General features: G+C 36.9%; 1 protein-coding gene across 6 annotated transcripts in view; it reads right to left on the bottom strand.

Annotated features, from left to right (window-relative positions):
- Positions 1-14,352, bottom strand: part of SYT1 (synaptotagmin 1) — a 1,262,805-nt gene that overhangs the window by 735,582 nt on the left and 512,871 nt on the right. For all 6 annotated transcript variants that reach the window (XM_077111509.1, XM_077111511.1, XM_077111507.1 and 3 more), the window contains one exon: positions 10,693-10,766. The gene's annotated coding sequence lies outside the window, so the exon portion shown is untranslated. The remainder of the gene's footprint in view (positions 1-10,692; positions 10,767-14,352) is intronic.

Raw genomic sequence — 14,352 nt, 5'->3', positions numbered from 1 at the left:
TCTTCTCTGTGGGATTAGGAAAAAGCAGCATTTACCAAACAACAATAACAACAAAACACCTTGATAAAATAAATTCCAGGGAGAAATAAGCCTTCATAATTGAATAGAGTATAACAAAGTCTACACAAGTTTCAAGAGGAAATCTGTAGATTTAGAAAAGTTCTAAAGTCTTTGCTCTGTTTCCACCTTAAAAAAAATTAGAAAAAGATCACAAAAAAACCAAGTAAGGTTGGCAATGGTGACCCAGTGGCAGAATTCTCACCTGCCATGCCAGAGACCCGGGTTCGATTCCTGGAACCTGTCCATGTAAAACAGAACAGAACAAAACAAAACAAAACAAAACAAAACAAAAAATCAAAGTAAATAGAAGAGAGAAAATAGTAGAAATAAAATTAAGAAATGATGAAATACAAAACTGAAAGCAATTGAGAAAATCAATGAAACCAAAAGCTGGTTTTGGAAAATACTGACAAAATCAATAACATTCTAGCTAAAGCAAACCATCAAAAAAAAGAGAAAATACAAATTGTCGATATCAAGATATAACCGAGAGTTGAGAATTAGCAAATGATTATGCTCACTGTATCATTATATAGGTGATTTTTTTTTTTACTTTCTCATATACTGGGAAATGCCTGAGGTAGCTCAACTGTGGCCCAGCTAGCTGCCTCAATCTTTGACAATGATTATATAACCATATAGCCTTTATCTTGTGAGTGTAAAAATTTCATGATTGGCCACACTATACCTTCTTATCCTGTTTTACTCCTTCTAGAGTCTTATGATAACAAAGAGAGCCCCTACTATTTATTAATGAATGAACTTGAGTCAGCCCCAAACTAACCCTCCCCAATTCCTAAACTATTTTACTAGACAAAGCTAGCATGTAATCAATCTGCACATGCTCAGTAATTAGATCATCTCTTAACTTTATCATCTCAAGCCATTATACTCATCTCCTAAAGCCTGCCCATCTTTTGATGCTATAAATTTATGAGTTACCTCAGCTTGGGGGAACATATTTTTGGTTGGATAGGCCATCTAATCTGCTTCCTGCTTAGTAAAAACTCTTTTTCTCTTTGAAACCCTGGTGTCTTAGATTGGCTGTCATGCACATAGGCAGAGAACCCCACATTTGTTTTGTATCAAGAAGTAAAAGAGGGAGAATTACTATGGATCTTACAGGCATACAAACGATAATAAGGGAATATTATGACTAATTTTATGACAATAATTTTGACAACTCAGATGAAATGGCACAAACTCCTTAAAAAACACGTTACCAAAACTGATTCAACAACGAGTAGAGATCCAGGATAGCCCTACACCTGTTGAATAACTTCATAATTTAAAACCTTTCCAGGAATAAAATACTATACCCAAATGGCTTCAGTGGTAGTTTCTATGAAATATTTAAGAAATAATATGGTTATTTCCATAGGTGTAGAAACAGCATTTTATCAGATTCCATACACATCCATGATAAAAATCTTTAGAACTGAGGGAAGATGGTGAAATAGGATAGGTCAAGTTTACCCCTGCTACAAGGAACAGCGAGAGAAGGGATGGGAGGGGACAGAGATGGTGATTCCAGGGTGTAAGTGACCTGGAAGGGTCTTCTGCACCACATAGGGAGGTCTGGTTGAAAAAGCTGAGGAACTGAGAAGCAGAGAATTAGAAACTTTTTGACTGATACAAACAGCCTAATGCGAAGCCCTGAGCCCTCAGGAGTGCATGGACAGGAGACAGGGACTAGGAAGTAAGCCAAGCTGCATTCCTTGAACACACTACCCTCATCGGCACAGGACCCATGACTTGGCCCACACCCCGAGCACCTGAACACTGACACCCAGGTCCCACTCCCCACATTACAAGCACCCCTGCCCTACTAACCCCTCTCACACATACTTATCCCAAACCCCCACCTCAAGTGCATGCATGCCTGCCCTAGACCAAACCAACTGTCCTACAAAAGTGCAGTCTTACCCTGCCACTCCTGAGCCCTATCTCCCCCTACCTGCCTCCTGCAGACAGTTGCTAGTGCATAAAGTCTGTGGGAGCTTTCCTCCACCCCCAACCCCTACAGTCCTGCAACCCAAAACCCCTGCCCTGAGCTCTGTGCATGTATACATCAGTTTATGGCCCTCCCAGATCTGTGCATGTACATGTCCTCAGTCACACCTCCCAGCTCTGGGCAAGCACTGACCTGCACAGCCAAGCCACATCCACCCCCGGCCCATGCAGGTGCAATGCCAGCCAATCCACTGTTCTGAGCTCTGCAAAGGTGCACACAAAAGGCCCATAACCCTAGACCTGTGTACACCAGGGCCTGGCCCCCAGACCTGTGCACCTGCACAGCCACATCCTCCCCATTGCTGGGCGCCCACACTCACAGGCACCATCATAGCATCCCCAACCTGTGCCTATGCCTGCACTGCAAAATATCATGCACTACTGTGCCCCATCCTGCTCCCCACAATCTGCTCTACATCCATCCCACACTATATGTTAATTAAAGGGACAATTCACTAAGAAGAAATAACAAACATTAATATTTATGCTCCCAATCAAGGAGATCCAAAATACAAAGCTTTAAACTACTGAAGGAAATCAACTTCCAAAGTAAACCAATCAAGATATTTATATGTAGTGAAGCTAGCCAAAGATCACTAAGCATATCATGATGCAGATGACTGGATTAATTAACACCAGAGGAGACACAGACTTTGGAATAACTAATCAAAGATTTCATATAACTCTACTAAATAAAATAAATGGGATGACGAATGAAATAAAGGAGATCAAGAAGACACCAGAAGAGCATAAAGAGGAATTTGAAAGAATAAAAAGAAAAATAGCAGATATCACAGAGATTAAAGATGTTGTAGAACAAATAAAAACATACTAGAGATACACAATAGCAGATTTGAAGAGGCAGAAGAAAGAATAAGTGAACTAGAGGACAGGACAACTGATTTCAAACACTCAAAACAGTAAATGGCAAAAAATGATGGAAAAATCTGAATGGAATCTCAGGGAAATGATAGACAAAACAAAGCACACAAATATAAGAATCATTGGTGTCCCAGGAGAAGAGAAGAGTAAAGGGCTAGGAAGATTAGTTGAGATATAATGCAGGAAAACTTCCCGACCCTAATAAAGGACATAAATATGCAAGGGAAAGAAGCTCAACAAACTCCAAATAGAACAAATTCAAATAGGCCTTCACCAAGACACATTCTAATCAGTCTGTCAAATGTTGAAGAGAAGCAGAAAATTCTGAAAGTGGCAAGAGGAAAATAATCCACTACATACAAGGGTAACCAGGTAAGACTGAGTTCAGACTACTCAACTGGCACTATGGAGGTGAGAAGCCAGTGGTATGATATATTTAAGTTCCTGAAAGAGAAAGATTTCCAGCCAAGAATTCTGTACCCACCCCAACTGTCCTTCAAAATTGAGAGAGAGATTAAAATTTTCACAGACAAATAAATAAAGAATCTGTCAAAAAGTGACTGACCCTATAAGAAATACTAAAGATGGTTCTGACAGTTGAAAAAAAAAGACAGGAGAGGGAGGTCTGGAGGGGGGCACAGAATTGAAGAGTACCAGTAAGAGTAATTTAAAGGATAAAAACAAGAAGGAGAGCAAAGAACATATAGATCTGACAAATAAAATTCAAAAGATAAGTTGGAGGATTCAAGAAACACCTTTTCAGTGGTGGCTCAGTGGCAGAATTCTTGCCTACCATGCCAGAAAACTAGGTTCAATTCCTGGTCCCTGCCCATGCAAACAAACAAACAAACAAACAAAAAGTGAAAGAAACACCCTTTCAGTAATAACTTTGTTAATGGACAAAACTTATCAATGAAAAGACAAAGGTTGGCAGAATGGATTAAGAAATATAATACAACTATATGCTGAATACAAGAGACTAATCTTAGATGCAAGGATACAAATAAATTGAAAGTGAAAGGATGGAAAAAGATCTGCCATGCAAGTTGTAACCAAAAGAAAGCAGGAATAGCTATACTAATATCAGACTGTTTAGTTTGTTAGCTGCCGGAATGCAACACACCAGAGATGGATTGGCTTTTAATAAAAAGGGATTTATTTCATCAGTTCTTCAGAGGAAAGGCAGCTAACTTCCATCTGAGGTCCTTTCTTATGTGGGAAGGCTCAGAGTAATCTCTGTTGGCTTTCTCTCCAGGCCTCTGGGTTCCAACAACTTTCCCCAGGGTGATTCCTTTCTGCATCTCCAAAGGCCTGGGCTGAGCTGCAGGTGCTGAGATGAGGTATGCCAAGCTGCTTGAGCTGTGCTATGTTGCATTCTCTCATTTAAGCACCAGCCAATTAAGTCAAACATCATTCATTACAGCAGGTACTTGATTCTTTTAGTTGCTATTTTGAAAGGAATTTTTCCCTTAAGTGACTCCTCAGTTAGGTCATATTTATATTTTTAAAGACTTAATTTATAAAGACCTGGCCACCTCCTAGCACTGCAGATGCAATTAGCAACAGATGAGGTTCACGTACCATTGGCTTATGTCTGCAGCAACAAAACTAGGTGCCTTCACCTGGCCAAGTTGACAACTGAATCAAACTACCACACAGACAAAATAGACTTTAAATGTAAAGATATCATAAGAGACAAAGAAGGACACTATATGTTAATTAAAGAGACAATTCACTAAGAAGAAATAACAAGCATAAATATTTATGCTCCCAATCAAGGAGATCCAAAATACATAGTATGAGACTTCAATACACCACTCCCTTCTCTACATAGATCAACCAGACAGATCAACAAGGAAATAGAGAAGTTAAATAACTTGATAAATGAAGTAGACATGACAGAAATATATAGGTCATTACACTTCAAAACACCAGGATATGCATTTTTCTCTAAATGCTCATGGAACATTCTCCAAAATAGATCATATGCTGGGGCACAAAACAGGTCTTTATAAATTTAAAAACATTGAAATTATTCAAAGCACTTTCTCTGATCACAATGGAATGAAGCTGGATATCCGTTCTAATCACTTTTACAAATACAGTAATGGACATCCCATCTTGTACAATAAAGCAGATAAATAGTAAATAGTAAAGATTGAAAAGGAGGAAGTAAATTGTGTTTTTTATAGACAACTGTGTACATAGATAACTCATAAAATCTACAACAAAAAATACTAAAACTAGTGAATTATCCAGGTCAAAGTTTATAAGAACAATATATAAAAATCATTTACATTTTTATAAACTCACAGCAATGTTTGGAAAATGAAATTTAAAAATCAATACTGCACATAATATCATGGAAAAGGGAATATATGTAATATGAATACTGAGAAACTGCAAAACTATTGAGGAAAAACTAAAGAAAAGTTAAATAAATGGAGAAATAATCCATTTTTATTAATTTGATGATTCAACATTGTTAAGATTTCAGTTCTACTCAAATTGATCAAGCCCAATCAAAAAAAGGCAACTGAACATGGATCCATTCAGCCATTTTAGTGGAAATCAAGATTGGAAATGCAGTTATTTAGGAAGGACCTTTGGGAGGTCCTATTGTCTGATTTAGACCTGCTTGAACTGCATGTAAAGCCAATAAGGTTTTTGCAAAATTTGTGCGAGCAGAACCACTACTAGGCTGGATTTAAAGGGACAGAGAAGGGACAAATTGAAGGAATAATGACATCAAGGGCAGAACAATGGAAGTAAAATTCTCTATCAAAAAGATCTCCTCAGGCCAAGAGAGTGAACCCACTGTGCTTGGAGAGAGTAGGCCAACTGCCCCAGCATTTAGAAGCTCAGTCTTTGAGTCTGTTGTTCAGGAAGAGTTTCTCACACCAATGCTTGGAGATGGTGGGGCTTTTGCACAGAGCATAGCCAACATTACACTACTAAGAGAGGTGGGGCTGTGCCCTAGTATTCCTGGGGACCCTTTCTGTCATTCCAATTCTCAGAGAGAGTGGAGCCTACATCACAGTTTTTGGCAACTATGCAATTGCTTGGGAGGTGTGGTGCTATATTATGTATTGAAATTATATTAGTAATCTGGAATCCCCACAAAACATTGTAAACATAGTGACCACGATTGGAATGTAAACAAACTGAGAAAACATATTTTTGTAACAACTGTTAAGAAGACATCTTTGCAAGAATATCATATGGACTGGCTTGATATCAGCAAGAAGGGCATTTTCTATAAAATACAATGCAGATGCCACTTTAGTAACATCAGCTATAGCCAGGCTGAGCTCTCATGCTCATGCTATGCTGTGAGATTTGCTGTTCTCACTGATGTACTGAGAACACTCCAACATCTCCCACCATCAGCTTTGGAAACTCCACTGAGCACTGTGTTAAATCTGGCTCTTGAGACTGCTTGTTAAGGTATTACCTGCAGCCCATCAGTCCTCAGGTTCTGGAAATTACCAAATTTAACAGCAGTTACAATAAGGACTTGGACCTCTGCTGGAATGTTACTAATATATTGATAAGCTGGGGCTATTGATTATGATTTATGATAGTTGTATTAATAGTTCATTAGAAGCAGAAGCAACAGACCAAATTAAGAAACTTATACTAAGAGCAGCACCCTGTCATAACAGGACAGCTCTAGTCACAATTTGCGTTGGTGCTGACACAATTGGTAAATTAATTAATGCAATTAGAACTTCTAAAGAATTAAGTCAGGATAAAAATTATGAACTCAGAGTACTGTTTAGGTTTGAAAATTCAATGAGACCACCCCCATAAAATCCAGAATGTAAAAAACCCATTCCAACAGGGAAAACATGGTACAATATTTTAGGAATCCCGTTAATAATAGGAATAGAGGATTTGGGAAAATAAATCAGGAAAGAACACATTTTAGAAATAATGGCAATGGCAGACAGAATTTCAGACCACCTAGATCCCTTACATAACTAGAGTACTAAGGAAGGAAATGCAAGGTAAAAGTCAAAGGAAAGGTAAGAGACACATGGAAACCTTATTTCACTATAAGACCTGGCAGTCTCTATCTCTGGTCAAACCAGAGAGATTATCCATATGTAAGTTTGGCCATTTCTAAAGATAATTGTAAATATGAATATCTAGTGTTAGTAGATACTAGACCCCAAATTACAATGATTAAAAGCCAAATTAACAAAGATGAAGAAAATAATATGAAAAGGTCAAATTGAAAGTCTGGTAGGCAAAATGAACATAGAACCTTGAATGAATAGATGTTGTTGAAGAGAAAGAACCCATGAAAGACAAATTCCTAACAGGGCCCAATTTAGATTACTTTTGCAAATGGACAATTTGGCACCCCACGTTAATAGAAAAATATATAACAGTTGTATTAGAAAAAGGAAATGATTCCTGTCACATTACCGATGTAAACAGAATAATTAATGACCAACATTTAGTTAAAAAGGAGGTCTCTGGGAAAATGCTAAAAAAATACAAGAGCTGTTGGAAGAAGGCATAACAATCCCTGCCATCTCGCCTTATAATAACCCCATTTCTCCAGTTAAACAATTGCATAGAATTTATATTTTCATAGTAGATTTTAGAAATCTCAATAAGACTACTTCAAAACCCTAAGAAGCACTGCCAGATTTTGAAACACTAATTGTAAAATTGCCACACGAAAAGTAACATGGTACACAACCATAGATCTTAGTGATATGTTCTTTGCAATACCTGTTGCTAGTCAAAGCCATCACGTGATGGCATTCTCACAAGAAAGAAGGCAATATATGTTCACTACGTTACCACAAGAATTTACTGATAGCCCAGTAACAGCACACAATCTATTAACACAAAATGTATATATGCTTTCTAACACATAAACTGCAAGGACCAGATACTACTGTAAAATTTCTAAGAAGACACTAGTCCTCAGAAGAAAGAACTACACCAGAGTCAATCATAAACAAATCACAACAGTTACAACTACCGAACCTGAAGGAAAAGGCACAAAATTAATAGGTTTATTCAGCTATTGGACACAGCATATGTCCCATATAGTTATATCGTTGAAACCAATATATGAAACAACAAAGAAAAGAAAAGCTTAATAACTGGGGAGAAAGACAGGAATTAACTTTACAACAACTAAAAGAAGCAGTTACAACTTATCAGACATTAGCACAGTTAGTACCAGATTAAATTTAAACTACAATGAATATACACAAGGCTTTGACACATGGTCACTATAGACCAAGTTACCAAAAGACTAAATTTTATCCAGTCTGTTTCTGGACTAAATAATTTACTTGGGTTCAGACTATACTTTCCATTAGAAAAGAATACTTGGGCACTGGATGAAGCACTACAACCTACAGATTGTAAATGGAAAAACAAAGCTTATTGCTAAGAATCCCACAGTCCATATTGGCATAGGCTAAGCAAACACCAAATAGTACAAAACAATTGGGCTAGGTGCTCATTTGTAAATGATATGTGGGACATTCAGATTGACAGCTGACCCTCCACTTTAACTGAAGAAATCTCCGCATTTAGCTAATTACAGGTTTGCCAGATTTGCAAGGGGTGAATTGATCCAAGCACAAGCAGTCAGGCAACGGAGACCATCCTGTTCTGAGGCACTTGAAAATACATGGTTTACAGATGGCGGAGCCATCATGTCCTTCTCTGGAGTATACTATAAATAAGGCTGTGGTCTTGAGATCTAAAAATGCAAAATCCTGAATAGTGAGGCGACAGGGCATGCAGCACAATATGCAGAATAAGTAGCAATCTGGCTGGCAAATGAACAAACACTAAAAGAGAAAAGAAAGAATATATACATATTTACAGATTCATTGGCAATAGCTAAGGGAGTGGCAATATGGTCTGAAACGTGGAAACTAAATAATTGGCAAATAAATAATCATGATTTCGAGAGCAAAGAAATATGGGATAAAATAGCTAATTCAAAAACAGATATGATCACATATATATCAGCACAACAAAAGGAGAAATCTAAGATAAGACATAATAATGCAGCAGAAAGGTTAAGTGTAGGACAGAAAAGGCATATAGGACACCTCTACCTAAAGTAATACTAAAGAAAGGAAAAGGAGAATGGAAAGTACAGAAAGATGGCACAATGGGGGAAAATACATGAATGGGTACATGAAAGAGGAGGACACCAAGGATTAATTATTTGGTGTCCTTAAATGGACAGAAAAGAGGAATTTGCCCACCTACACACATACTGCAAGAGGTTGTTTTTCACAAACATGGGATCTATAAAAAATATTAAATCTGGAAACACAAAAACTTTATATCTGACAAAGATCAGGTACTATGTTTCAAATAATACAAATTAATTCTTGAAGTCCTATGCCATTAATAGAAAATAAAGCTATTAAAATACTCCTGCATTTTAATAAACACATGGTCAGGAATTGGAATGCCTTTACCTTGTAAAAAGAATGACCAGACATCAAAATTAAATTAATTTGTACCGTGTTTCAAATAAATTAATTAATTTACTACAAATTAATTCTTTAAGTCCCATGCCACTAACAGAAAATAAAGCTATTCAAATATAAATACATGGTCAAGAATTGGAATGCCTTTACCATGTAAAAAGAATGACCAGACATCAAAATTAAAGCTCTTGAAACATAATTTGCATTCTATAGAAACCCTCTAATCATAGAAACAGATCAAGTTAGTCATTTTACGGGAAAAGAAGTGCAATCATGGGCAGAGAATGAAGGAATGTGCAGGAATTTTCACTTAGCATGCAACCCCACAGAAGCAGGAAGAATAGAAAAAATACAATGGATCATTAAAAGAAAAACTAAGAATACTAACAAATAATGCAGACCTGAAAGGTTGATCTAAACAAGTTTGGAAGGTCACTGAAGCCATAACTCATATAGAAAGGTTGAAATACCAGTCCTATAGATAAAATTAGAATACAATCTACTGATATAAAAATAAAAGGTAGAACAGAAAGACAGGTTAAAAAAAGAATAAGGGAAAAAGGTGTTAGTTAAAACTGCAGATAGAACCATGGATATAAGAGAAGTAATCACGCCAGCCTCAAGCAACACTTAGTGGCTAATCCTAGGAAACGGACTCAGGTACAGTTTAAACATATTCATATTACACATATTGTGATGGTTTGAAGCTGTTATGCACCCCAGAAAATATCATGTTCTTAAAGCTAATCCATTCTCGTGGATGTAAACCCATTGTAAGTAGGCTCTTTGGGTGAGTAGGATCTTAATTTAAGTTGAGATATGACCCACCTCATTCATGGGGGGTGTTAATCCTTTTACTGAAGTCCTTTATAAAAGGAGGAGAAGACAGAGAAAAAGACAGAGAAGACAGAGCAGCAAAGAGAAACACAAAGAAGCTCACAGAGGACACACAGAAAACAGAAACTTCAGAAACAAAGAGGAAGCCACTGAAGCCAGAAGCTGGAAGCAATGGAACTCTGAGAGACAGGAGAGACCAGCAGACATCACCATGTACTTGACCATGTGACAGAGGAACTGAGATTAACGAGTAGCCAGTCTTTGGCGAGAAGGTATTATCCTCTTGATGGCTTGATTTGGACATTTTCACAGTCTCACAACTGTAAACTTGGAAGCTAATAAATTTCCATTGTTAAAAGCCAGTCTGTCTCTGATATACTGCATTTCAGCAGTTTTAGCAATGTAAAACACCTACCTAGCTTGCAGATGTGTTGCAGTGTTCTGATCACAGCAGTCCTAGTTGGACTATTCATCTTTCTGATGCACAACCTGGTGGGAAACCAAACTCACTTGTAAGCATGTAAAAACACAGCAACAATATTTTCACCCTCTCCAACTTCTACAACATCACTATCTGTCATACTACCAAACAACTTTACCTCTCTCTAATGCGAAGTAATATCTAATCTATAATGCCTACTGTACCAGCCCTACAGTTTGTTAAATTCAGCACTTTTGAGGAATGGACAGAAGCAAAGGTGCAAAACATCTGTGATAAGGATCTCTAGGCCCTTGTATGGAATGACTTGGAATATGCAGCACCAACCCTGAACACTGAGGGATTTAATACCACCATTGTAGGTAAGGATAATGATTTTCCTGAACAATTCCTGGTTGAGCTAGACACAGTTTTAGGCATTATTCAAGGCTTGTGTGAATGACACCTAAATTTCATAACCAACTAGTTCTGGCAATCATGTATAACAGTGAAAGAGCAGGTACATATTATGCACAGTGACATCTTGGTGTTCTAAAACCAATACCACTGTCAACACAGGAACCCAAAGTGTTCTAAGAAGTGTACAGAGGAGTGCTGCCACAGTAGCTCCTTTTTAGGGAAATTAGTAATATTTCCATGGGGAATACCCACTAATTGCTTTAAAAGGCTATATATCTTGTTATTGTTTAGTGTTATAGTTTCTATATTTTTGTTGAGTGATAGTGCCAAAAATATTAATCATGGGACATATAGGAGAAGTATGACTGGTGACTATTGGAATGAAACTACAACTATAGTCACAACTACCAAGAATCCAATTATATAAATTAAACGAAAATTTTGAATTTCTGAATGGCTATACTGGCTAGCAGAAACAAGTAGCTTTACACATTGGGATACCTATATGAGTATATGAATACATCAGAATTAGAACATTAATTCTCTCATGCTTATGCTGATTACTTTAACAACTCCAATGGAAATGTTGTGATAATTTGAGATATTTAAGTAGGTCACCACCACAAGCACATTAGAGTTCATAATATAACCACATGAGCAAAGCAAAAGGACTACCATTGCTCTAGAAATACTAATACAGCTAAGGCTTACCAAGCAATAGGAAATTGCCAAACAATTCTGGGGTGTGCTATGAATAATTATCATCATCTTAAGGCAGAAATAAGATAAGTCTCATAACAGACATAATCTTACATGACTTATGAAATAGGGAGAGTTGAGAATGGTACTTAGAATTATCAGCAAGAGGTTTATATCCTTTGACTGTGACACAGTGTATATCTGAGGAAATTAATGACATTGATTTTCATGATCCTTATGGTGATGACAAAAAAAGAGGCAAAGAGGCAAAAGAGGAAGATGAGGGAAACAGCACCAAATCCTATACCACGTCTAAGCACCACATCTATGACCCTTTTATAGCAATAATTGTTAAATTCTGTAAAAGAATGGTCTAAGGTTAATGTGAAATTACTTCCATTACCATACAATGATAAAATAAGAAAAGGAGTGCTATGGAGCTATGATACCACAGATGATACTCCTATAACATTTTAAATCACAGAATGTCCAAATATAGCAATAAATGAGACTAAATTATTTACATTGAAAGCTGAATTCTTTAATGAGGAGTATTCTGGAAGTGGTTTGCTAACGAGCTTGCTTATGCAGATTGGGATTTATGGCATAGGATATTTCCCTTACTGATAACCACAGTAAATTTTGTGGATTGTAAGAATTCTCTAAATAAAGACCAGAATTTACATTAGACCATACCCACCAGACATTCACTGAAAATTTTTCAAAACTCCTTTGCTGTTGATACAGACAAAAGCCTATCGGATGCAGATGTGGATTGAATTTTGTACCCCAGTTTGGATCTGCTTGTGGCATTGGTCTAGGGTGGTTGGGATAGCTGGATTCATTGTAAGATCTCCTCAAGATGTCAATTCAATTAAGGCGTGGCCCAACTAAACCAGGTTTGGCTTTAGTCCAGATTATGGAGTCCTTTATAAACAGAAGGAAAGTCAGAAAGTGAAGCCATATGAAGCCAACAGAACATAAGTAAAAGGAAACTATATCACCATGTGCATAGCTATCTGATGTAAAAGACAAAGAATCCCAAAGAGTTCTGGCCAGCCAGAAGATAGGGACCCCAGGAAGAAGAGGATCTTCTAGCCTCTGAAACTATGAGTCAATAAATTTCTGTTGTTAAGCCAACCCATTGTACGATATTTGTTTTAGCAGCTAAGAAACTTAAACAGATACCTGCACACTAAGAAATTGTAAACTAAACACAGGAAGAATAGCATTACAGAGACCATGTGTCACAGACTCTTCCAGGATAGCAAATAAATACTGGCCATTAAGAATATGAAATAATGACTATATGTGAAACCACACACTAGGAAACAGCATCTATGTGGTATTAGACTGACAGGACTCTTTAAACCATTTTTACATGACCATAAATATATATTTATGCTGTGCACTAAGACTAAGAACACCAATAACTAATAACAAAGTGAATCAAATAACTTATGAACAACTTTGTGATAAAAAGGCTAATAAGACCTGTACAGGGTTAATGTGGATACACCACTCTTAATTTCACACATACAGCATTGACCACCATAACTGAGGGAATTAGAGACTTTGCAAAATAATGGAACAATAAGGGAAAATTTTTAAAAATGATAACCAATAATACATGGTATAGTGATATTGTTAATACAGCAGCTGGGAAACTAAAACAATGTAGAAACCAATTTTAGTATATTTAGGTTCATCCTATGGAATGCAACTCATCAGTATAAAGTTACTCACTATTGTGCTTTCAACACCATGAATGAATCTTAAAACATGAGGAACAAAAGCCAATAAAGGAAAAATGTATATGCTGCATGATTCTGTTTACAGGAATCTCACAAATAGGCAAAACTAATTTATGGTGATGGAAATAAGAAAAGTGGGTGCTTATACAGGGAGGAGAGTTGCCAAAAATGGAGCATGAAAGAACTTCTTAGAGTGATGAAAATTTTCTGTCTTGATTGGGGTGATGGTTTCACTGGTATATATATTTGCCAAAACAAGGCATGCAACACACTTAAGAACTGTGCATTTACTATACGTAAATAACACTGCAATAAAAAATGTTCCAAAATTCTGGTGAATATTCTCCTTCTTCTCTTCCACTGCATTGATTACTATCACAAAGAATGAAAGGTAGGAAGTGAATAAGGAGACATAAAAATGCTCATATATTTTCCCAATTACTTTCTCTTTCATTCCCTAAATGATATTTTATGACATTTGTTAAGCACTAGGCATACAAAGTCTATTAATACATAATTCCTATACCCCCAGGGTTTAAGATTTGAAAAAGGCGATGATAATTAACCCAGGTGCCCTCTACCTTACCCAGCTCACATCACCTTGTAAATTCCAACTATCATTTAAAGAGTATGTCAGCAAATCACCTGAATCCTCAGCCAACAAGTGCCATTATCATGGGAAGTCAGTTCTACCTGATCTTTTATCTCTAGAAGTAATTTCTTGAGCAGTGGAGGGAGTTAGGATGGAGGGAATGTCTCAAATGTAATTCATTGCACTGCCTGA

This window comes from Tamandua tetradactyla, chromosome 7, assembly GCF_023851605.1.
Source record: "Tamandua tetradactyla isolate mTamTet1 chromosome 7, mTamTet1.pri, whole genome shotgun sequence".
Lineage (NCBI taxonomy): Eukaryota > Metazoa > Chordata > Mammalia > Pilosa > Myrmecophagidae > Tamandua > Tamandua tetradactyla.
The sequence above is the reverse complement of the archived record's forward strand: the minus strand, read 5'-3'. Positions and strand labels throughout refer to the sequence as shown.